The sequence below is a fragment of the Panthera onca genome, chromosome D3 (genome assembly GCF_046562875.1).
Source record: "Panthera onca isolate mPanOnc1 chromosome D3, mPanOnc1 haplotype 2, whole genome shotgun sequence".
Classification (NCBI taxonomy): Eukaryota; Metazoa; Chordata; class Mammalia; order Carnivora; family Felidae; genus Panthera; species Panthera onca.
Window position 1 is genome coordinate 36,671,519 of NC_138350.1, and position 25,456 is coordinate 36,696,974.

The 25,456-nt window shown below is 39.9% G+C and overlaps 1 protein-coding gene across 7 annotated transcripts in view; it reads right to left on the bottom strand.

Moving 5' to 3' along the window:
• The window catches only part of ARHGAP28 (Rho GTPase activating protein 28), a 189,288-nt gene that overhangs the window by 114,405 nt on the left and 49,427 nt on the right, over nucleotides 1–25,456 (bottom strand). The gene's annotated exons all lie outside the window — the stretch shown is intronic.

Consider the following 25,456-nt stretch of genomic DNA (forward strand, 5'->3'; position numbering starts at 1 on the left):
TAAAGAACTTTCAAAATTGAATAATGATAAAACAAGCAATTGAATTTTTATAATGGACTAATGACTTGAACACTTTACCAAAGAATAAAACTGTACATGTTGAGAGAAAGATGAGATGTTGCATAAACCAAGAATTAAAATAAGTACCACTTTCTCTAAGATACTGTCCCTGATCTTACCAGACGAAAATTATCTGCCAATATATGTCACTTACTGTTGTGTACTACATTGACTTGAGCATATGACTCACCTAAATTATTAGTTTTTAAAACTACTTGAAATTAGAAATTACATTAATCTGACATCCCCCAGCATATCATAGTTCTTCACAGGATGCCTGTTTCATCCAAGTAAATATCACATGTACAGAGATGGAAAAATAGTAGGTATATAGGGAAATTCCTTTTTAAGTGAATGTTGTAATGAAGAAATATGTTTCAGAAAATTACTTTATAGGTTGAGTCATTTTATAATTTCTCTTAATGTTCCAGAAAATTCTAAATTTTATTAAACAAGTAAGAAACCTATCTTCTTCTTCCTTCTAAGTTTAATGCTTTTCCTTTAAACTCAAGGCTTCATTTAAAAAAAAAAACAAAACTTGTTTTTATAAAACCATTATCTGAGGTTAATCACTGTTCTCTAATTTCCTCTCTCTCATGGACCTCCAAATTGTAGAAATCAGTTCCAGGCAGTGCCAGCTCCCAAAAGATAACAAAGCTATGCTATTATGGAAGAGAAAAGGAAACAGAAGACTGAGGAAGCAGAGAAGGGGAGAAATACCACATACAATTTCACAGAAATCCAGAGTCCTTAAGTTGTATGTACTGCTCCAGAGACAACTGCCAGGATGATTCTAGCCTCAAACGATATTCTCAAGACAGGGATCCAGGACTTGACAGCCATCTTTTCTTTTCCAGTCTCAAAGTGACAGAGAACAAACTCCAAAAAGCATCAAAGTGACCTAGGTTTTTTTCCATTTCTCAAGTCTTGCTTCAGGTGAGGCATATTGATGCCAAAAGGAAAAAAAAAAAAAAAAAAAAAAAAGGAGCTGTCTTCCACAAAGCAGGACAGATTTTGAAAACGGGTATATCTTACACAGAAAGTTAACCTTACATAACACCTGAACCCTAACAGACAAACAGGCAGGGATCTATTAGGCCTCCAAAGTCTATTTACTTTCAATAAATATTTATTGGACATAGGCATGTAAGTTTTGCCACTCTGCTGAGCTCTGAAATCTGCCTGCATAAACCTTATTTTATTGCCATTATCAGTTTCCAGAGCTCTCTACCAGCAGCCACCCTGGCTAATATCTCATTTTCCATTTGTTATTTGTTAAATTTGTACATTTAAATTAATTTTTAATGACATGTAAAATCACAGAAGACTGTGCGTGTGCATATATACATGAAAAGGAGAAAGAAACACAAATAGATTCCGACAGACATTGGACTTTGCTCCTTTCATTCACCAAAGGCCTGATGGGACTTTGTTAAATAGGTTAACTTGCTGATCTCATTATTTATAAGAACTATAGGATATTGTAATGAGGTGTTTTTGAAAAGCAACAACAAAGCTGAACTTCACAGAATTTAGAAAGGAAAAAGGGGTGTGAAACATTAACTTCAAAAAAGTGCAGTTAATTGGTTACCACTGAATTTCTTAGCCTACATGATGACTACCTAACCTTTTCTGAAGAAAATGAGTAATATGTCCAATAGAAAATGTTGTATTCAAATAAGTGGTTATTGATTTAGAAGAGGAAGCATTTTGAAGGCAGGGGCAAGAAGCTTTTAGAAAAGAAAGATTGATCTGTAAGGAAGGGGCCAGTGGGAAATGAGCAAGGCTGCCAAGGGGGCAGGAAGGCATGGGTTCAAGCTTAGCGTAAGTCCTGTTTCTCTCAGTCAGGAGTACAGAGAGGGAAGATGAAGATTTGTAATGTAGGAAGGTAAGCCCACATGGTCTCTATATTCTCCAAAAACATGTATATACATATGTGTATATTTTTACCCATACATAGACATCTGGGTGTGCACATGTACATACTGTGTTACCATTTATCAAGAACTTTCTGGTGAGTACTTGCTAATAGAGCCTTGCTGGCTGTCTACTCCTAGGGCCTATTGCTCTTGGTAGGCACCTGGACCTAAGAGGTATTAAATACCTGGAATATCGCCCTTGTGTGCTCCTATACATTTTGTTAACCATTTCTATCCATCCATTTACCAGACTGTCCTCAAACACAGAAAATGCCTATAGGTCTTAGATGTGATAGTTTGGTTTTGCCACCTGCTATAATTAGAACTTAGACTTCAACGTTATACATGAAATATAAGGGTATAACTGTTACCTGGCTGTATGTTTTAAATCTTTCCTTATGATGTCCCAGGCATTGGTCTGGATCTCACAAGTGCTTAGGGAGGCCCAACCTCTATAAATATCTGGTCACCCTTTATGTGAATGAATGGGAACTTAGGGCCCCAAATGCCTTTCACCTTAAGGGTTGGGCTACACCCAGCTAGCCCAATAAAAACGTGGGACGTGACCCAGAGCAGGGGTCAGTGAACTACATGTGGACAATTCCGGTCTGCTGCTGCCTTTTTAAAGACAGCTTTACTGACACGTAGCCACTCCCACTTGTTTGAGTATAGTCTATGGTCACAGTCACTTGTGCTGCAGTGGCTGAGCTGAATAGTTACAAAAGAGATCTTATGGACCACAAAGCTGAAAATATTTACATCTGGCCTTTTACAGGAAGCCTGCTGACCCCTGACCCAGAGCAAATGAATGTGTGCAGGGTACAGGCTGCTGCCATGTGCCTGCCTAAGACACAGCAAGAGAAATCCTCTCCCTTCCCCAGATCACAAGAACAGACCATTTCCTGAGCAGCCATGGCTGTTGGAACAACACTCTCCCACTTCTCCACCAGGAGCACAGGCTGTACCCCACTGGAGCTCTGAGAAACTCCAAGACCTGACTCGCCTTGCTGGACCTTGGGAAGGACAGGAGGCTCAGTTAAAACTTGCTGGTGCGTTTTTCGTACTGAGTCTGAATCCTTGTAGAAAAGCCCATTCATCTAGAGAGAACAGTGCTCTGAGCTCCACTCTTTGATTTAGAAAATTAGTCTTTAATAAAACAAATATGCAAGAAAATACGCTAATGGCAATCTGTGAGAATAAGATTTCAAGGCTTCAGTTGATTTCTTCAGAATGCCTGTTTAAACCTGCTTAATATTACTTCATGCATCTAGGAAAAAGGATAATTGAAAAGTTAAATTGGTCATGTAATTTTAAAAGGTGTGTATTTTTACATACACATAGGGGCTCAAGTTCTGTTAAATGACCAAAAAGCAAGATCGGAAATCTAAACTTTAGATCTGTTAGTGAATCTTAGGAATGTATAAGAAAAACTTAAAACCACTGTGACTTTTTAGTATCACAACCTAAGGAACACAAGGCACTCTAGAACAAAATTACTGGAGCACAGATGTGTCTGCAAGGGACCCAACATGATGTCACGGGCCAGTGGAGGGTGAAGCTCCTCCTGGCGGTGCTGATCAGTTCTAACACCCCTCTGCAGCTCACAGCACCATTGCCTCATTTTCCTATTACATGCTGAAGGTCAATGAACCAATTCTCAAAAGTGGCAATTTCTTTAGCATTTCTGAAGTGGGGCAAAAACATTTAAGCAAAAGCCACTGCGATTTACTTATCACATTATGAAGGAAAAAAAAAAAAATGGACCTGAACAAAACTTGCTGCTCTATTACGAAACTGAGTTTGTGGGGAGGGGCAGAGGGGCTGGGAGAGGAGTATTCATCATGTAGGGAGATGTGCTGTGAGAACTAAGAACTTGGAAGCTATTTTAAGTGCAGTCAGTTTGCTGTATATCTATTTTGCAACATCTCAAGTCTAGGATTACACACCATACACATTCTCTTAAAGACAAATACTGTTTGACTTTAAGAGGGAAAATAGCTTAACAGTGTTTGTTATCTAATATTTTTGTTTTTCCTAATTGAAAATGAATAAAGAATACAATTAACTTCATGATTATATAAAATGTAACCCGTCTCTCCCCTTAATAACCACTGCATGAATGACCTAATAGAGGCTTGAGCAAGAAGCTCAAGTAACTCTCACAATGATGAATGAGTCCGGGTGTAAAATTTTCCATTCATGTTGTGAATTATATTTTCTGAAGTCCTTCTTAATTACCCTTAACCTTCGTGGGCCTCCCTGAACGAATGATGAGTCTAGATCAAATCCTCAGCATACTGGAATGAAACACACATCCTTTACTAATGACAGCAAACAGAGGGTGACCTGCCACCTTTTAAATATCACTGCCAAGAAATACATACTGTGCTTTACAATTCACGGTGTGGATTCCCATGGAACTGAAGTGGGGGAAGGAAGGAGAGCAGAGAAAGCCATTTAGACAGTTCCCAGAAAATTAACTGTAATTCTGTATTCTCATTCACTCAGAACATACCCCCCAGAACCCTGGATTTCACTTTTATTCCACATTGTTTCTACTCACCTCAAGTGTGCCCATTTCCCTTAGGCAGGGGAAGGCAGAAAGAGGAAGAAAAAATAAACATGAAATGAAATAGAGGTAAATATAAGATTATCCATGGTCTGAACACTTAAAGTAACCGTTCATAGATACACTGGAGAAGCAATTTCCCTCATTTGTCATTACTGCGAGCATAAGAAGACCCTGCCTATTCTTATATTCCAAGGTCTTCGATATTAAATCATGGTCCATAACAACTATGGATGCTGTATTTTATGGTATTTTAGGGTTTCACATTTATCACATCTCATATGTATTTTAACTATGAAGAAAGGTAAGCCTCCGATGTTAAGTGACTTGTCCAAGGTCACATGACTTAAAATTGAATGGTCTTTCAGGAAGATCTGTGGAAAGATTTTGCACCCAAAATGATCGGTATAAGTGCACAAAAATCATCCAGAATAAATGAGGCATTTCTTTCATGATCCTCATTATGTTCTGCTTAATGTTTAAAATATAAGTTTGAACCAGGTAATGAGAACCATCAGCCTGGAAGCAGCTTTTAAGGAACAGATTTTGTGCATAAGCAGGCTGAAAACTGGCTAGATCAGAGCAACACTGTGTGTCTAATGAATTAACCTAAGAACCTATAGTTGAGAGAGGACAGAGGGATTGGAGCGATTTATGTAGAAACAGTGGACAAACTGTACCATCTAACTAGGGAGAGAAAACCACAGAATTCTACAGAGGTCATGATTGCTACACTATTACGTTATTTCCCCTCTATTTCTTGCTTAGGCAGAACTCTAAAGACTAAAAGAACTCTAAAGACGAAGACGGACCATTTGACACTGTGAACCTATGCTTCTCTCTTGGACTTCTCTCTCTCCATAGGGAGTGTTCTGGAATGCTGTGGGAGGGCTTTTTGATAATTGCAATGACTGGGGCTCTTTCTGGTATTTAATCATCAGTGCCAGGAATGCTAGGAGTCCTACAATGCAGTGGACAGTCCTGTACCAAAAAAGAATTGTCCTGTGTGAATTTCAAATACCCTGCTGGATATTCACCACAGCTGAAAGACCTGTTTATAATAGTTGGAACCTAAACCCTAATTCAGCTAAGGTATTTTTTATATACTGAATTTTCCATCGACACAATTATAGTATAAATTGATAGGAAACCATATTTACTTTTTTAATTTTTTTAAGTGTTTATTTTTGACAGAGAGAGAGAGAGAGAGAGACAGAACACGAGCAGGAGAGGGGGAGAGAGAGAGGGAGACACAGAATCAGAAGCAGGCTCCAGGCTCTGAGCTGTCAGCATGGTGCCCGACGTGGGGCTTGAACCCATGAACCGTGAGATCATGACCTGAGCCGAAGTCAGACACTTAACTGACTGAGTCACCCAGGTGCCCCAGGAACCTGTACTTGCTTTTGTCTGAATATTCACCATTCTGGAAATTTATGTCATGTGCAGCGATACAGCTCATGTGGACTCGTCTCTACTCGCAGCATCCCCAACCATGGTACTTCTATGTATCAGAATAACCATCTGACTCTTTCCTCATGTCATCTCATTTAGTTACATCCCAGTGTTTACATATCGAAATACTTATTATATAAAATAGAATTTCATTTTCTTTATAGTATAGTTGGGCTATTATACTGATTTTTAAATTATGGGCATTGGTATATTATATTATCTATAAATTTCATTTGGGGATGGTCAAGGAGACAATGCGTCTGATAGAGTTGATAGCCAGGGCTTTAGACCATTTTTTCTTTTCTGGAAAGTCTCACTCCTGACCTCTGCAACAATGCTAACTCCTGGTTTTCCCAATCACTCTTCACCTATTTTCATGGCTCCTCTTGTCCCCGACTCTTAAAAGCAGCAATGTTCCCCTGAATTTCCTCCCCCACCCCTCTATTTTTACTGACATCTCTCTCCCTCTTGTATGACTCTGACCAGCACTTTCTTGCCAAACTGCTCTCAAATCTAGACTGAGTTTTCCACCCCTTTTTCTGATTTCACACCATAATTTTAGTTGCCCACTGTATACCACTTGGGTTTTCTCCCAGTACAGTCTCTCAAATGCAGCCAGCTCCACACAGAGCTCATTTTCTTCCCTGCAAAGTCTATTCCTCCTATATTCTCTTTTCCCTTGGCTGGTGGCGATATAGCTTACCAAGTCTGCCAAATTAGAAAACTGGGATCATTTTAGACCAATTCACATTTTTTACTGCCCCAAAGCAATTGTTCACCAAATCCAACCAAATTATCCTATAGCTTGAATATTTCTAAAATCTAAAGCACAAGTTTTTTATACTTTTTCTGAAATGCAATACAGTAGCATTAAAGTCTTAATGTTAAGTGTGATTTAACTCATTAATTCTACTTTTTATAAGCCTATAGAAACAACAGTTTTAGACAACTTTAGGCACCAAGATGTTAAATATAAAGTTATTCATGAAAATTTGGAAACAACCAAAAGGAAAGGATTTGTTTTTTTACTGTGCATCCATACAAAAATGATTCTGTAACCATTAAAATTACGCTAATGGAGCATCTTTATTATAACAAGAAATGCTTTTCACAGTGTTAAATGAAAAATCAGGACCTAAAATTACCTTTACCCTTTAAAATATGCAGAGAAAAGTGGAACAAATCATTAATGGTGGCTACCTCTCATGAAAGGATTGTAGATTATTTGTATTTTCTCTTAATGTTTTTCTGTGATCTTCCAGATTTTCCACAAGGTTCATGCTTTTCCTATAATTATTTTAAGTCCTTTTCAAGTCTCATCAGTGGTGCCTGTACCATAGTTCAGCCTCCTAATGCACTTTCCTTGCTTCTTGTTTCCTTTCTCTTCAGTCCATCCTCCAGGCTACTATGAAATGAATCATTTCAAAGTGCAGATTTGTTCATGGAGCTCCCTTTTTGCTGGCTTCCTACCATGCAAAGGTCCAGGACCAAATGAGTAAGCATGTCATAAAAAGGTCGGACAGCCTCTCTCCAAGTCTGTTTTTTCAGCTTCATACCCTGCAATTCCTCACCAACAAACACCTTCCCACTTCTGCCTGAACAAGCCATGGACTATGGCATTTTTTTGCAAGGATTTTTCTTTGACAGGAATGTCCCTTTTTCCCCTTTGCTGCCAGGTCAAGTAACATATCTATCCTTTAAGATGCAATTCAAATGCTATTAGTCTCTGAAGCTTTTGCTGACAGTTGGGAGCCATTTACACTCTCCTCCCAAACACTGTTATGGATTCTGTATTTTAGCACTTATCTCTTGGTGTAAGAAAGAGCCAAAGAGAAGAATTCCTCTTTGTGGGAAAATACTGTGTCTCAGTCATTGTTGTATCCCAAGCTCTGACACACAGTCTGGCACACAACAGGCACTCAGAAAGTATTTGATGAATGACCGAAGTAATGAATGCAGCCCAAAGCTGTAGGAAGAAAAACAACGAGTACCTCAGATAAGCAGCTGGCCTGGAGAAACTAAAGGCGAGCTATAGTTTCTGACTACACAAAAGGCAGAAGGAACCAGAATGTGTTGAAAGTAGAACTACTCAAGTTAGTTATAAAGGGAAAATGACAGATGGGTTATGCAGTGATTGATAACTACTGGAGATTGCTGGAAAAGATGGATTAAACTATTACATTAAAAAATCTCTTGTGCCTTCATATTTGAAATACAAAAATCTTTGAGAGTTGTGCCTAACACCTTTAACAAAGAATCACAACTGTGATTAAAAACAAAAAAGAATCATAACTGTGATTAACGGTGTTTTTGTGTAGTAAAACAAAATACCCATGGAATACCTCTGGGAAGCTGAGACACCAGAGTGATGTTCAAGGTATCATCTCTTTGCACATTACAACTTTTTAAAATCTTAATGCCTGGGCTATATTCCATATCAACTGGGGCCCAGATATTCACTATTTTTTAAAAGCTCCCACAATTGAGAATCACTAATCTATATGAAAACAGTTTCCCCAAATGTAGGCTGCATCCCTAAAAGGAAATAAGTATTTTCATGATTATGGTCACTGATAATCTCCTTCCTAAAAAGAGAGCAAATGACATACCCTTGGTATTAAAGAAAAGTAAATAACAATGCAGCTTAAAGAACTTCACTCAAGGGATGTTAATTTTTATTTTAGTTGATTTTTTTTCCTATTCTCAAAATACATCTTCAATACAAAATTCAAACCTGAATAAATGATCATATTGGAATACTATATTCTAACATCATATTTCGATATTTTAAGGCCAAAGGAAAAAACTTGGAGAATAAAAAATTTTATGGTAACAAATTAAGCGCTAAGAAGAAAATTTGCTATTTTAGGGATTTTCTTTTCCCATAGAAAAATTTTAATAGCTTTGAACGGCAGTTCTTGGGGTCGGGAGATTGTTTTCATCCTTTTGATCAAATTTTAAATCGTACAATCTCACATTATTTTTAAGGGATTCACCTATCAATAGAGGAACATTGGCATGATTGTTTTGAAGAATGACGAGAACTCTGGTCAGTCACCCTAACTGGATGTGTGACAGGGGGTCAAAGAAGGGCAACAGTGGGGACAGTGAACTGGGAAATGAGGCTGGTAGGGTAAACTGTGTTCCCACCATCCTGTCCTGAGGGCTGTTTTCCTCTGGGTTCTCACATTTTACCCTCAGTGTTGCCAATTGTCCTGACTTGGGTATATACTCATCCCCTTTTAGATTCTGGCAAAGTTAGGAAAATTTTCTTTAATCTTTCTTTAAGTGTATATGAACACGATAGTTTTTCAAAACAAAAAATCCTTACTGAAAACTAGAGAATGGCAGGGGAAAGAAAATGAAATGGTAAAAAAAAAAAAACAAAAAAACAAAACAGGAAATCTATAGCAAGCATATAATAAGCATATAATATATAAGAAGTATATATATATATATATGACACATATATATATGAAACATATATATATATATATGAAACATATATATGTATATATATAAAATGTATAGAAAATAAGCATATAATGGTATAAGCACATGACCAATAGTGGCTAACAGTGAACTTTAGCTGGTATAAATTGGCAACTCTATAAATCATTATCCTGGTCACTTGATCTCAAAATGCTATTTTGTTTAACTGACTTTTCCTCCTCCATTTAAAGATAAGCACCTTACTCCCAATCTGTCCCCACCACAACCTCCAATAACTTTCTCATTTTATTTTTCTAATATTTATTTGTTTTGAGAGAGAAAGGGAGAGAGTGCACAAAACATGCAAGGGAGGGGCAGAGAATGAGAGGGAGAGAGAATCCCAAGCATGGTCCTCAGCGCAGAGCCTGACACAGGGCTCAAACTTATGAACTGTGAGATCATGACCTGGGCCAAAACCAAGTGTCGAACGATTAATCAACTGAGCCACCCAGGCATTCCAGACTTCTTATTTGAAACCATTGTGCTATCTCCTAGGGGAGTATTTTTCAAAAAATTTTTAACTTCAACCCCTATCAGGAATAGAATATATATATCTATCCAACACACACATACATCACACATGCAACAAATATAAACTTCATGGGAGTCTCATTATGTATGATATACTATGACATATTTCCTTTTCTATTCCATTTTTTCAAATACTGATAGCAACCTATTAAATTGATTGCATGACCTACTACTGGGTAGTACCAGCAATAGTACTGAAACCAAGCAAAACCTGAAGATTTCCACCTTGTCTAATGCACACATCGAGGGCATAATCCCCTTTGTTAGTTTCTCGATTCTGTCCACTTCTCTGGAATTCTCAGCACCTACCGGTTGGTTCAATTATGTCCTATATAGTAAGGACGATGAGAAACCAGGGAGGTAAGAATAACAGAGCCACAGTCAACTAAGTGCTGACAGACTCCAACCCAAATTCCAGCAGAGGAAGCAGAGAGCAGGGAGCAACATGCACTGGTCTAAGGCAGCATCTGGGCTGAAGGAGAGAATGTTGGGCTCCAGGATCCAGAATGACGAAGACGTCTTTTCTCTCGTCACTCAGTTCTAGTGCCAGGAAGAGGTGGCAAAACTGGGTGAAGAGGATGTTTTGAGTAACACTCTGGTCCTCTTGAATGAATCGATGATTAAATCAATATTCACAGGCCTAAGCCATATCTCCTTTTAAAAAATTCATCATTGTATAAAAAAAACTGTGCCCCACTTTACTTGGGTAATTTGGAACCTGTGTTATTTCATTTACATGGATTATGCAGAGACTTGAAAGGAAACGTTACTTACAGGTGACAAAAGATGAGGGTCTTATTGGGAACTCCTAAGGGAACGCTTATGAAAAGGGCTTTAGATTCTTTAACAAGCAGTGAAATTAATTCCAAGAACAGCTTATGAGGTAATTAGTTGGGGTTTTTTTTCTCCATGAATTTCCTTCCAGAAAAAATCAGCCCCTTAATTTCTTTAGGGCCCTGGTTGTCTGTAAGCATCAATACAAATGGCTCTGACTCCACAGACTGCTGACGGTTCCTGGGAGAGACACTGCTATTTGTCAAATGTGACATTAGGATGAAGTGTGAGGACAGGGGATTACAATTAGATATCTTTACTCAAGGTTGTCAAATGTGACTAGAATCAGAAAACACGATACTTTCACAGGATTTTACAGGGGAACTTCCTCACGTTCACCAAGCGTATTCATACTTAGTTTGGTAACTCTGGCCTTTGTTTCCACCTCATTTTGTTCCTATCTCCTGCTGTCTTGGCACTGACTATGAACATGTCTTCATTCCTTTACTAAGTCCAGTTGAAAGCAGGCATGCGGTGCCTCATTCTTTGTGCCCTTAACATCTATGACAGTACACACTTGGAGTTTAGAATGGGTTTAATAACCCATTACATGAGCAAATAAGGAGAGGGATATAATGGATGTGAGTCTTGTTATGGAATGGAGGGTGGGGTGAAGGTTGAGAGCAGGGCAGGAGAAGCAAGGGGAGTTATGGACTTTCCCTAGATATGAAAGAGCAAGCAAGTTTAAACCCAACAGGGCTCCTGGCTACTTACTCCCTTAGGAGGAAACTTATTTCTAGAGCAGGGCTTCTCAATCTTTAGGGTGCAGAGAAATCACCTGAGAATCTTGTTAAATGCTTCTGATTGAAGATTCTGATTCAGAAGTCTGGGGCAGAACCTAAGAGTCTCCATGTCTAACAAAGTTCCCAGGGGTTACAAAAACAGCAGGTCCACAATTTAGACACACCTCAAGAAGCAAGGTGGCCTGGGACCTGTGCTCTAACATCTGTAACTGCATCAATTTGAGGTCCTGGGAGGAAGCAATAGCAAACTCAAACAGACAAACTGAGATATTGCCAAGATATGAGCAGCTTAAGGGATACCAGCAAGAAAAAAAAATTAAGGAACTTAAGGCTAGCGACTGGGAGAATGAGCCATCACCAGCCCCAGACCAAAACAAAAGGGGGAAAAGGAAAGAGAGGTTACCAGAACTAAAGAACTTTGGAGCTGGGACAGAAAGAGCAGTGTTCTTGAGTATCTTAGGTAGAAGAACACAGATACTTCCCAGAGTGTGAGAAGTCTCACTCCTGTCCTAGCTTCTGATACCCTACGGTGATTCCCACTGGCCAGACCCAACTGGGACCTTGAGGGCAAGGTTGCAGGGTGGGGGTGAGGGGGTGGGGGTTGGGGGTTGTAAGTGACCCCCAGAACAAGAAAGAAGGGAGAGTAGACTTGAAGGCACAGGGAGCTATCCAGCAGAGAACTTTGACCAATTTAGCTATTATTCTCTATGGTTAAAAGTAAATACCCTTACAAGTGAATCTGGCCTTGTCTAAGGGGGCTCCAGATAAAAGACTGCCATGAATCCCTGTTGCTTCTGTTAGGCAATCTTTAGGAAGAAAAGAACCTCAAGGAGTTTGGTAAGTAGGGGCAGCTTTAAAGATAAAAGAAAAACAAGCTGAATGCCTGAGGCAGAGGCAAAAAGGAAGTGCTGGGAAGGCATTAAAAGACCAGCTCTGGAAGTTAAGAACACAGTGGCCCCTACAGACCTTGGAGAAACAGGACTGGCAGGTTGGGGGTGGGGGATGGTCTCAAAAACACTCTATCTAAAATCCTCCAAATCCTTTTTAGAATTTAAATGCAATATCACTGGTAGGTTTCCAAGATTTGGGGAAGAAAGCAGACCCAAGGAAAACTAGAAACAGTAAGCACTATGACTAAATAGTTCTTAAGAAAACCCAACCAGAAGTATGGAAGAGAAATTCAATTATAATTATACGCATGTGTGTATGAGTATATACATGTACATACACATATTAGATTCCTCATTAAAGCTTCAATCAAGGCTCTTAGGAAAACATTAAGAAATGGAAAGAGCGACATCTTCATCTTTGGGTTTTCAACATGTTAAAAACCCGTATCTTTTACCCTAAAAAGCAAAACCAGTGTCTTTTCAGCCCCCACCCCCCACCAGGGATGTGCCTTGTTCCTCATCAGTAACAGTAGGACAATATGAAACACAACAGTCCTTCCAAGGTGTGACGTCAGCCAAAAGTGCCCAGAATCTTAAGAAGTGAGAGCCCAATCTGGATCCTGACTGATGAGTCAGATCTGAGTGCCCTTTGCCAGGATATGATACAATGTCGACTGGCGCAGTCCTTCTTCACCATCTCCACCCCCTTCCCTAAACCCATATTCCAAGAGATATGGGGTAGTTAGTTCACCACTGGCCCCAGGGGAAACTGCAAGGAGAAAAAAAAAAGGCAAACAAAGATTTCAAATTCTTGGTTCCAGTTCAAATGAGAGACAAAAGTTGTTTTGAAAAGAGATATAAACTGGCAGAACAAGTTTTTTGTTTCTTGCGTGTGTTGTGTGCGCGCGTGTGTGTGCACGTGTGTATATATGTGTTATGTGTTTTCTTACCACTCCATTCTACACTGGGAAGATGAGAAAAATTTGGAGAGAAAAAAAGAGTATTATAGGCCATCAGACCATGCATTCTGTGATCTGTCCCCAAAATAAAGCTCCAGTGTATCAGAGTGGGATTTGGGGTCAGCACAGGTTTCCCACAAAAGTTTGGGAGGATCTAGCAGGATGTGTGCTTTCTGCCTCCCTTCTTTAACTGTTAAGGGAGGCAGATGCAGAGACACCCTGTGTGGCAAGGGCAGGAAGAATGGGTAGGAATGAGCTTGGTGAGCTAAGGCAGTCAGGAGTTGTCTGTCCTGCCTAGGGGTGCTGATTTAGTTGACAGAGAGAAAGAGGAGAGTGACTGATTCTCCATCTGGCCGGAGATAAAGGTCCTGATAGCAGGGGCCACCAAGCAGGTAGTTCATAACAAGGATCCAGGTGGGAGGTACACCCATGCCCACAGAACCATAGACGTATCCGAGGAGCTCCACATCCAATTCCATCAGAGTCAGGGGGTCAGTTTGGGGCTCTGAGAAGTCAGGGGAAAGAGAGGAGGCTGAGTTCAGAACACAGGTCCCCTGACTGCCTCTACAGCAGTACTTAAAGCAACATCCAACAATGAAGGGATGGAGGGGAGACAGAAAGATCCTGAATATTCCTGAGTCTTAACCAGAAGAAACTTAGAAAGCGCTAAATTGAATGGAGCAGACTGGCTGTGGCTGTAACTAGATTAACTTTTTCTGCTGTCAGAAATGGGGGATTAGAGTTAGAATATAAATTTCGTTGCCAGAAATGAAGAAAATTATATCCTGTGACTGTGAAATTCACGTGCATTACAAGACTGATTGATTTTCCTCAGCCTCCATTTCTTTAATGTTATATGTGAATATTCAGCTAAGGTCAAATTGTACCCAGAAGCAGCAGCCCCATGGTCTGACTTCTGCAAATACCAGAGGAGCAGATTCTGGCTGGCCATCTGGCCTTGACCTTGGATCTTACCTGAGCTCTTATTTAGAGCTGGGGTAGCTTTATAGGTCCAACCGAGGCTCAAGAAGCGGGCCCGGCCTGGAAGCACGTGGGCTCAGGCAGGTCCTTGGTCCTTCCTGAGAGATGGAATGCACCATCGGTCCCTGCTCACATGAGTCAACATGCTTCCAGCTCCGCTGCTCACAGGAGGGGCCTGACCCCTCTGCTCACCTCTCCTTTCCAAAGTTTTGCTGCAGCCTCTTATTTTTTCTGCAGTTTACCAAACAACTCCAGTTCATAAAAATCTCTTTTATATAAACTAGGGACTCTTGGGTTCCACATCAGTGACATTTTGGGTTCTCTTTGACTTACTTTTGTAGCAAGATGAAGTTCTGCCAGAGGTTTGTTAGAAAGATGCACATTAGCCAGAGTCATTTTGAAGCAATAAAGAACTGTCAGGGGTTTACATAAGTCTTGACAAATGAATTTTTACCATTAACTAACCCATTTTCCCAATAGTGAGGATGTTCAAAACCCTATACACGAGGAGACCAATATTTCTGCTGTCCACAAGGACTGGCAAGCATGACCTTTGCCCTAGAACCGGGGCAGGTATTGTTCATAAAGGGCTGTTTAGGGGATTACAGTATACCCTTACCCTGGGACCCTGGGAATTATATACTGAAACTTTGTAGCATTCTGATAAAAACAACATGGAGAGCCCAGAATACAAGAACTATGTTGGTATGTTGGTTTTATGAAAATCGAGTAGCTGCAATGGTAAAGGCTCTTGCAATCTGGTTCTACCCAAAGAAATGTGAAAAACATATGTAACTCCTGAAAATGTCTAGCTTGCCAGGACTATTATTCATTTTCTATCATGCAAGTTCCATAGCCCTGATCAGCAGGCCAAGGAGGATACATGTGCTTACTTGCAGAGCTTCAGTATCTATCTCAATATGCAGTTTAGGGGAATTTCACCAACAACATAATGTAGGGTTGTGTTTTTTTGAGAGAAGGATAGAGAGCAAGCAGGGGAAGGGCAGAGAGAGAGAGGAAGACAGAACCCTGAGCAGGTTCTAAGCCATCAGCGCAGAGCCCGATGTGTAGCTCGAACTCACGAACTGCAAGATCACGACCTGGGCCAAAATCAAGAGTCAGATGCTTAAACAATTGAGCCACCCAGGTGCCCCCAAAATATAGGGTTGTTTTTATACACAGTACACAATGCACCCTTCAATAGTGTCTGGGCCCAAACTAAATTTGATATTTATGATGGCCTACAAAAAGGCCTGGGCTCTTATGTCTGCATGATTGTATGGCAAGAACATTAAATGAAAAACCTCTACTATAAAACTCAGGCAAGCATTCTTTGAGACCTGGGCTGGAGAGAAAGGAAATGAACACACCATAATTTCAACAGATGGATTCAGATGTTCTGACTCCTGCTTAAGTTGCGGAGTTAGGCTAGCCTTCTGCTTACAGATGTGAAGTAGTGATTCTGTACAAGGAAGGGAGGGATATCCTAAAAAAGTAGTCTTCCAGATGCATTAGAAGGAACTGCTGTGATAGGGCCATATCCCCTAATATCAGAGAATCTATTATTCACAGGACCATATAGTTAAGAACTGTATTACATTCAGGAAAGTCTGATTCAAAACACTTCCAGAGAATGCAACACTCACAAAGGTATTTAAAACAGAATAAAACAGAGAAAGTAATCCTAGTCAGGGCACCTAGGTGGCTCAGTTGATTAAGTGGCCTACTCTTGGTTTTGGCTCAGGAGATGATCTCACGTTTATTAGTTTGAGCCCTGTGTTGGGCTCTGCGCTCATTGAGCAGAGCCTGTTTCAGATTCTCTGTCTCCCTCTTTCTGGCCCTCTCACGTGCACGCATGCTCTTCCTTTCTCAAAAATAAGTAAATGTTAAAAAATTAAAAGAAAAGAAAGTAACCCTAGTCGATGTGCATTAATACTCAGCAATTACCCAACATTCGGTAAAATACCTACTGAACATCCTCAACAATTCTATGAAAAATATTACCAGTACTATTAAAATTTCTTTTTACAGATAAAAAAATGAAGGCTTAAGGAGAGTTTGTCACTCATCTGAGGACCCATAGCTGGTAAGAGTAAGATGTCAGTCAGATGTAAGACGTAGGATTCAAACTCAGGCAATAGGACCCCAGAACCAAAACTCTTTGCCCTGTGCCTCAGGTATTTCCCCCAGGCTACCTGCACTATTGTTACCTCTCTTGCGGTGGTCACTAATAGCGGTCTATGAATAGGCAACATGGCCAGTTTTCAGGGAAGTTCCTCCTCACTACCAAAAGAGCAAACCACAATAGAATCAAAGCACTCATATAGTTCTAGGGCCTAGGAAGCTACCAGTCAGGTTTCCAAGACGTTTCACAAGAAACTTGGAGTTCATTAAGGGATTGTTGGACATTTCATGCGGATTATATCACTGCACTAATTTATTTTAAAACTAGAAATGTAATATGCAAACTTTATGAAACAAAATATCCTAAAGTAAAGCTGGGACATCTAACGACGGATTTATGAGTGAGTTATACATATCTCCAGACTATACCACTCTTTAGTCAATTTACAGAGAGAAAACTATTTCCCAAGTTCAGAGTCGATCAATCCTCTGCGAGTGATACTAGTAAAAATCAACAACTAATAGCTTAGCCCCTGTCCAAGAAAGCCAACATAAAGAACAGCTTATAGTCATGTTGACAAAAGATTGGGAAACATCTACTCCAATCAAAGAGTCCACAGTGTAGCCATCAGATTAAAACACCACAAAGGAGGGTCAAACCTTCAATATTGGGTTTTGTCCCTCATCCTCTTCCGACATCTCTTTACTTGCAGGACCTGAGCCCCTCCCCATGACCATATCCATTGTTGTGGCTTCACTTACTGGCTGAGGATTCTCTACTCTTTGGCCAGATCACTCTTGAGCTCAGATTCTTCAGGATGCCAAATCATCTTCATATGTTCTCCTTTACCTGAAACTCATCATGTCCAAAACCAGCCCCTCCTTTTCCCCAGCCTCAGGAACCACATCACTACAACTCTGACATTTTTCACACCTCCCCCATCTTTGCCCACCATACTGGACAGGTCCATAAATTGGGCCAAATCTGAGAGACACATCTCTCAAAACATCTTTTTTTTTATTTAGTTGTATATCTAGTATACAAATTTATGATATATCAGCTACTGCACACTTAACTTGTCTCCCAATATCTTGCTCTGCCATTTTAATATCCTTTACATAAATCTGCAAAGGTTGCTTAAACAACAATTATATAATGCCATTCTTCTGTTAACTGTTCCAGACTGTTTCAAACTCATTAGCCGGTATAAAAGTATCTTTACAACCTGCCTTAGCTTACCTTTTCGAACTCATCTTACCCTACTCCAATCACAATTGCTACAATTCATCCATAATAATCTAATAAGGGATCCTTTAAGTAGGCTGGTAAACAGGAATCAATGACAACAAGAGAGTATAGTGGTTAAGAAAGAGGGCTTTTCAGTTGGACTGACTGATGTGAACTGAATCACAGATTTACCACAAGTAACTTATGTGTTCACTCTGAGACCTGACTTTCCCTTGTCTCAAAAAAATGGGATAATAACATAAGGTTATCATCAGAACTAATTAAGATAATCTGTTACCTATTATAATACTTCCTCCTCATCAGATATATCTAAGAGCAAATTTTCAAAGAAGAAACACTTTGTACAAGTATATTATTATTAGTTACTTGTTGTCCTCAAGGCTTATATTCGTTAGTTTCTAGAGGTTCTTGAAGAGACAGTTTGGAAAGAGAATTGAAATAGTTTTGTAGCAATTAAGAAACATCCTGTTGAGGCTCTTATACTACCCAGTTTTCTATGCCACTGATTTAGTAATTCACTGAGTACATAACTATAATATGCCCATATTATATTACCTTCATTACTGTGCTATATCTCCAAATATACCTAAGTACAGAAATTTCACCTTCTACTTCTTAACATCCTAACATAACCTCACCCAACACAGGATTCTTGGTAGACCTTCAATAAGTACTGAGGTCAGAGTGAGTTATCAGGCTACAGATTGCTGATCCTCATGATAAATACCAACAGCTAAATGCATGAGTTTCTGATGTTGCTTAACCAGGATGTTTTTTTCAAGGGAATAAAGATGATACTTCATAAAAGGGGGAAAATGCTTTACAATGCCTTTTGTCATGCTGTACTAAGCAAAATGCAAATCGGCATAAACCCATGGGCACACAAATTAAAATTAAGCTTTGAGCAATTAACCATTTTATAATTGCAATGTTGAGAAACACAGTTCATAACAGGAAGACCATATTTCTCCAGGTTATCTGCACTTGATACAAGTAAATGTGCTCGGTGCTTATAAAAATGTTGACTAGTATTTGACTGCAAAAGAAAAAGGCTGTGAGTCTGGCCACTAGTTGGAGATCATCTCACAATGCTTCCTTAGAGAAATGTTCCTCTCTAATATTCTGTCTCCATAAATTTACAAATGTTTTCTCTGACAGACATGTTTTGAGGATTCAAAAGCTTGTGTCCAGGGGCGCCTGGGTGACTCAGTCGGTCAAGCATCCGACTTTGGCTCAGGTCACCATCCCACAGTTTGTGAGTTCAAGCCCCGCATCAGGCTTCGTGCTGACAGCTCAGAGCCCGGAGCCTGCTTCAGATTCTGTGTCTCCGTCTCTCTCTGCTCCTCCCCAACTCATGCTCTGTCTCTCTTTCTCAAAAATAAACATAAAAAAAAAAAAACCAAAAAAACCACAACAACTTGTGTCCATAAGTTATTCTGAACTTCATCAGCAAAATTCAATTTATTGAGTACCATAGATATGGCTGACCATCATGAGCAATTACTATGTACCAGGCACCATTCTAAATACTTTACACATACTCACTGGTTCGATCTTCACAATAACCCTTTAAGGTAGGCACTACTACCTCCATTTTACAGATATGACAAGTGAGGTTTAAAAGAAAAATTCACAAGTCCATGATATAACATTAATAAAGGGTACAACCCAGATTTACACACAGCCTATCCATTCCCAGAGCCTCTGTTCTCACTCACCATATCATACATATTGCACTCCTAAAGTAGAATTCAGTACGTGTTAAGAGTTTTAGACCAAGCTTTGGGAACCGAAAAGAAGGAGAAATTACCCCCTATTAAAGTTCAGGAAGGACCTCAGGGAGAAGGATGTGCAGGATGCTGACTGGTTGAGATGGAATAGGAACAATGTGCATTCTGGTGAACAAAGTCACACAGCTAGGCAGGTGCAGGCAACGGGGTGGGATGGACAAGGAATCTGATTTGGCTGGTGATGCAATAGAAAGCATAGCTATAACAACTCTTCAGTTTCCACAGGAGGACACGATGGGGTTTTAACTACTGGTCTATGCAAAGTTCTCTCAACAACGTAACAGGAGTAGAGACATTCTTTGGGAAGATTAATTAGATTTTTTTGAAAGCTTAGGAATTTTTTTTTCTCAGAAGATCATTTTCCTTACTTCGTCTAATAGACTATTTTGGATAATAATCCAAAAATCAAGAACTCTCCACTGGGAGGCCTACTGGACTGAAACTAACAGGATAAAGCTTAATAGGAATGAAGATGAAGTTTAGAAACTTCAGCTGTACATGTTTAGGATGACTGCTTCCTGGCAAGAGTACAGTTCATATGAAAAAGATGAAGAGATTGTGGCCAAATTCAAGGTCAGTACAAGCTAAAAGCTCTATAAGGATGCCAAAAAGACTAAGTGGAAGGTAAGCAGCATAGAAGTATAGAAGTGTATCACACAGAAAGGGGAGATGATTATCCTAAACACAGCAGAAGTGGAATTCAGCTCTGGGCATCATTCAAAGGGTAGAGGTTGACAGTCGAGACTGAATTCAGAGCAGGATTGATGAAGACAGACAGTCAAGGAGCTGTACCATACGTAAAAATGTTCAAAGTACTGGAGAAATTTAGAAGCATGATCACGATCTCCAAATATTTCAAGAACTGTCTTGGGAAGAACAATCTGTTTAGACTCACGATACAAAAATAGAACCAATGACAGGATAATACAACCAATGAATCATTAATACTAAAGGTCAGTTCTACATTAGCTACACAGGAGGGATGTTACTGAGTTACATAAAGGAAACAATCAGTGTCCAATGGGCATCTACAGGCTAGCCAAAGACAAGATAATGCTTTTCAAAAGGAAGTTCACCTTGGGGTGTCTGGGTGGCTCAGTCAGTTAAGCATCCAACTTCAGTTCAGATCGTGATCTCACGGCTCATGAGTTTGAGCTCCACGTTGGGCTCTGTGCTGACAGCTCAGAGCCTGGAGGCTGCTTCAGATTCTGTGTCTCCCTCTCTCTCTATCCCTTCCTCGCTCATGCGCTCTCTGTCTCTGTCTCTCAAAACTAAACAAATGTTAAAAGAAATAAAAAAAAAAAAAAAAGAAAGCTCACCTTGCTGAACATGGGAGTATATAAATACTAAAACACAGAAACGGCGAACCTACTCTTCGGGAATTTGGAGAAGAGGTCAGAGAGAGGGGAGTGGTAAGATGGGAAGAAGGGAGAAAGAAGGTGTGGAATGTGAGCTGGACTTTGACAGATGAATTTGTTTACAATCCAAAGTGGTCAAGTAACTGCCAAAAAACCAAATCTGCAGTAAACTGAATTGTAAACAGGTTACTGAAAATGCTCAGTGAGTCCACTTAGGGCTTAAGAACATACAATAATTCTCTGTAACACATTCCTTCTCAAATGTGTACAGTTCATAGAGGGTAATGTGATCCTTTCCCTTCTTTTCTTCCAACAGTATCCCCTCCACACACACGTGCATGCATGCGTGTGCACAGAAGCACCAAAATGTATATATATAACACCATGGAAGAAGAATAGATACTACCTTCTCCCTCAAGAGAACAGGTCAGAAGAGGAAGTAAATATGGTCAAAGAACAAGAGCGCCTGGGTGGCTCAGTCAGTTAGGCATCCAACTCTTGATTTCAGCTCAGGTCGTGATCCCACAGTCTTGAGAGCAAGCCCCGCATCAGGCTCCATGTTGAGCATGGAGCTAGCTTGCTCTCTCTCTCCCCTCTTCTTTTTCCCTCTGCCCCTCTCTCCCACTCCCACACAGTCTCTCTCTAAAATTAAAACACACACACACACACACACACAAACCAGAATGGTCAGAGAACAGAGAATATGGGGGCCCCTTTAATAGGAGAAATGGCCTCCCTGGATTGTTCTAGTCCTGCAGTGACTTCCACCAACACCTCAAAGAGTTTTCCTATTATCTCCTGAGTGGAAAACACAGTAACAAATTTTGTCACACTCAGCATCGTGCGGGAGAAAATGCCCAGGCTTCAGACTCAAACAGATTTTGGTTCACGTTCTTGCCCTGACACTCATCAGCTGTATGAAATGTGGGCAAGACACTTGGCCTCATTTTGCCTCAGTCCCCTTACCTGTCAACTGTGAATACCCATTTCTGCGTGAAGTTTTTTGTGAATATAAAGGAAACAGTATTCATAAAATGCCTGCAACCACTCTATGATTCTACTCCTACCATTACCACCAAAACCTACAGGTCGCTAGTGGCGAATGTTTTGATAGCTCGGACATTTCTGAGACTTTGGAAATGACACTTCTTGAAAAAGCTCAAAATGGGCTTATCTAATATTGGCTTCTGATTTCTTCTATTTTATACATTAGAAAGCAGTTTTGCAGGGATTGCAACCTCTCAGTGGTGAGGGATATCCACAGACTTCCCTAATTTGAAAAGAGACTAAGCTTCGGGGTGTTTTGTTTAGGGATAAGACAGTGGGGGAGGGAGAGCAGCTGAAGCCAGGGATGGATAAAGTGATAAACCTTGTCATGCTTTATAATTAAAACATACGAGAAGATTCGTACCTACTGTATAATTCGAGGTTGGCAAAGAATGTAAGACAATTACTATATAATATGCTATTATTTAAAAAGAATCTTTTCAAGTAGGTGAACGGTCTGTGAGCATCCATTTTAATTCTACTGCTACGAAGCACTCAGTGTTGAGCAGTCACGTAGTTCCCGTGGACGCCCTACACCAGCACGCAGCAGGCTTGGGCTGCCGTGGGCTTACTGCCTCCACATCTCCAGCTCTCCTTCTGAAGTTCATGGAGGCATTATTTGGGATGAGCTCTGTAAGTCATGGAACAGGAAGAACTTAGTCCAGAAGTTTCAGACAGTTATGTACTGCTTTAGTACACAAATAACTGAAATATTATGTCTTTTCTATCGTTTTAAACAGAATAATGGACCTTTCGTGGCCAAAATAGTGATTTTTGTAAAGCACCTGGTTGGATTCTTGCGAAGTCTCCACCAGAGTGACGTGCATCTGGGTAGGAAATGTCCCTTGATATAAGGCCCCAATTTTACTACTATGTATATTCACATGAGACATTTTAAAAGTTTACATCTTCGTGTTCATTTAATTAAATAACATACAGAGTATTAAGTACACTAATCTTTCTAGCTAACAGAGACAAGACCTGTTTACTCTGCTCACTTACAGGGGGCAGAGTTTGCTTGGTCCCTGAGCTTTGTAAACCTATCATTTATTCATCACTAAAGTCCCCTGGCAATGAATGGCCATCTCATCTGCACTGACGTTGTCCAAACACTGCTCTCAATAGTTGTCGTCCCCTGAAATAATCTACAGCCTTCGCTATCACTAAGAAACCATTCCGTTTTTCTCAATCCCCCCCCACCTTCCTTCTGTTTAGATAAGCACTTGGGGGTGTTGATTGTTCGCGGTGCAATCTTCTTTCAGTGAATGGTCTTATCACGAGGTCACACTACACCTTCAGAATAGCTGAAGGGCTGTTACACTCTGTCTCCCAAGACGGTGGTGAATCGCTTCCCCATGTCTTTACTATAATGATATTGCACATCTTGACTGAGTTGCCTTCACACTCTACTTTTGGAAAATTTTCAGGCAGGGTCTGCGTTTACGTCAGCAAGATGGATTCAAAATACCACCTCTGGGGTTTTAAACGGGCTTTGAAACACATTCCTGCACTGGGCTCAACTCAGGTCAGTAGGAGGCCTTCCAGTAAATCTGTTACTTCACTTTGTCATTCTACTTAATGCAGAGGGGTACTGATTTCCTCGTAGCTCATCTCGTAAGTGGTTTTACTTTTCTACAATTTCTGCCGGAACCTTGGCTAAAAAGCCTCACATTATTATGCCCATTTTCTTCAGAGCTCCTTATGTTTAAAGATTCTGCTTGCTTAGGTAAGCTAAACATTGTTCTGTTTTCCATCTGATTCTTCTTTCTTCAGCTTTAGGATCATAAAAATAAAGTCCTTTTTTATATTTTCAAAGTTAAATACAAGCCTTATCTTGTTAAACTTGCCGTTGATTGGAATGGTTACTATTCAATTGGTCCCTTAGTTTATAGTTTAACAAGGGCCTTACAAAATTCATAACAGATAGGACATGTACCACGGGGGTGGGTCAGGGGGCAGTTACTACATGCAGAACTCTAGGGGCTATCAAAACAAAATTATAGAATGTCAAATTTAACAACAATTTCCAGATATAACACAAATCCCTTACTACTTACAAGACTTAAAGTAAAAGAAAGACTCCCTTATTTAGTAATAATCATCAAAGCATGGAAGTATACAATTATTTTCACAAACAAATGAGCACATCAAGCTACCACCACATCCTGGACATTAGGCTGGAAAACATATCCCCTATGAGGGACCTTGGTTTTGCTTACCACACTCTGAAATCTAAAGGTAAAACTAAAAGGAAAAAAAAAGCTCTTATCCCTCACACACTTTCTATACAAGAAAAGCAGTATTTCATCTAAATGAACTTTCTTACCACACTCCAATCTAAAAAGACAGTTCAATAGGCCTAAAGTAGAATTTACCTCTGATTACAAAATACACTAGTAAAACAATTTTAAAACAATAAAGAAACTATAAACACAGTGGCAAAACAAAAGATGATGCTACTTAACTAAAAAGAACCTAGAACAGTCTGAAGCAAATGATTCTAATTTGAAGGAAATGAAATTCAAATAAACAACAAAACCACCCTTCCTAATACCTCCCCTTCCTCTGAAAGACAACGCAAAGGACAAAAACAAGGGAGAAAGAAAGAAAGAAAGAAAGAACTAACGAATAAGGAGTCACTGCCAAAGGGGCTCTGTGGATAATAATGCTCTAAAAATTAAACATGAAAGTAGGTTAATAGACACTGTGGAATCCTTTCTGGGAAGAGCATGCATTTGTGTTTCTTGAAATAGACCTTCTGCTTGCCGTGAATCAGACTAATGGATGGCTTTGAGGGTACGCTCTAACACAGGTACTGATTTCTCCAAGAAGGTGCATGAGGGAGGAGTATGCGGAGGCCGGGAAAAGATGAGAAGAAATGGACAAATGTGGCACACAGAAGTCGCAGGCACAGTACTTTTATGTAGGGCACGTACATAATGGGCACTCCACCCACCTGGCTTCTCTAGGACCAGGGCCACAAACACAGCTGCTTCTGCTTGGCGCGCCTTCTCCCAATGTGGAAAACAAGAGGAGAGACTCAGCAGCCTGACCAAAGAAATACATGAATTCCACTAAAGAGTGGAAGCACTTGCTTGGGTAATGGAGGCTACCTCAGGAGATGTTTCCAAAAGTAGATGATTATCAGGAAAGACTGGATTGGAGTTTAAAGGCTTCTGCTCAAAAGCAGGAGAATCAAAAGATCTCTAAGACATTAATTTTTATGCATCTATTACGATTCCATTTTAACTAGTCTTCCCAAATTAGTAACAGTGCTTATCTGCTCTCCTTCTACAGTTGAGCTTTAGAAACTTACATCCACACTGTAACAAAAATCTTCTTTGAAAGGATAAAAAACCAGTTTACAATTGCTTAACATTATGTACCTATAACCCACTAATAAAACCATAAGCCCCACTTATACATTCACTTAAAATGGATTTTAAAAAAGCTACAGC